General features: G+C 32.5%; 1 long non-coding RNA gene across 1 annotated transcript; it reads left to right on the top strand.

The window, feature by feature from the left end:
• The first annotated feature begins 247 nt into the window (after positions 1–247).
• On the top strand, positions 248–687 carry LOC145065957 (uncharacterized). Its single transcript, XR_013688591.1, has 3 exons — positions 248–391; positions 476–544; positions 644–687. It is a non-coding gene; the product is annotated as an uncharacterized LOC145065957 (long non-coding RNA).
• Positions 688–1,205: the final 518 nt, after the last annotated feature.

The raw sequence follows: 1,205 nt of genomic DNA, 5'->3' as shown, positions 1-1,205 counted from the left end.
GTTTGCTGCCAAGGTATAAATTATTCTTATATAAAATGAAATTGTAAATTTTTATGTTCTTTTTATAAATCTTTTTATATTTTATAAACAAAAAAATAGGCTGTGGGAAAGGTGTTGCCAGAGCTAAATGGAAAGCTTACTGGAATGAATTTTAGGGTTCATGGTTTGATGGGTTTAACCAACCAAATAATGTTACGTTATGTTCCACAATTGCCCCTGATACAAGCACGATGCTCTCAACTAGTCGGCCATCAAATCTTCTGAATACATCAACTGGTATGATGATGATGTAATACCTTTTCTTATTTTGCTCGCTAAAAGACACAACTGTGATGAAATTTGGGCACACAATGCACTCAGAATGCTATCACGAGATGATTAAGCGTAATAAGTAAGTCAATCTAAACTTGTCTTGGATTAGTTCATTTCCAAATCTTGTGAAATTTTAGCTAAATTTCAATGGATATTATTACAGATACTCTTGTCCCATATGCTCAAAATCAGTAATGGATATGTCTATGATGTGGAGAGACTAGATGAAGAGGTGCAACTATTGAATCTGTGACTGTGAAAATTTAATTTTAAACAAAAAATTCTTGATCATCTTTCGTTTCTATAAGTTGGTTTGTTTTGTAATTCTCAGATTGAAGCTACTGTGATGCCTGAAAATTACAGACAAAAGAAGGTATTATATTACGAGTTTCTTGAATTTTGAATCTTGAAGAGATTGAAACAGTAGAAGTCAATGGATAAATGTGAAAATTGCAGGTTTGGATCTTATGTAATGAGTGCAATGACACTTCAGAGTTTCTTGAATTTTGAATCTTGAAGAGATTGAAACTGTTAAGTTTTAATGTAGTTCTTTCTCCACTTCACTTGTGTTGTGTGTGGATTGATTGATTTGGGGAACAGAGAGGCTTCCAAATATGAAGAAACCTCCTACTTGAGGATACTTTTGGACAGCAGAGATGCGTCAAGGTAACATAACATATCTATTTATTGTTGGAGTCTTTATATATTAAGTAGACAAATTGCTATAAAATGACAGAAAGTCAACGCCTCCAACGTGAAGTATACATATACTTCCAATAATTTTGATGGTTTGCAATGCCAAAAATTTACGTTTCTGATTATTGTCTTCTCTTTCTATTGCCATATGCTCACACAAATTTATGTAGCTGATTACACATTCATTTAATTATGCA

The sequence above is a fragment of the Lactuca serriola genome, chromosome 8 (genome assembly GCF_051521515.1).
Source record: "Lactuca serriola cultivar US96UC23 chromosome 8, Lser_US96UC23_V15, whole genome shotgun sequence".
NCBI classification, from domain to species: Eukaryota; Viridiplantae; Streptophyta; class Magnoliopsida; order Asterales; family Asteraceae; genus Lactuca; species Lactuca serriola.
Note: the sequence above shows the minus strand (reverse complement) of the source record. Positions and strands in the feature narration are given on the sequence as shown.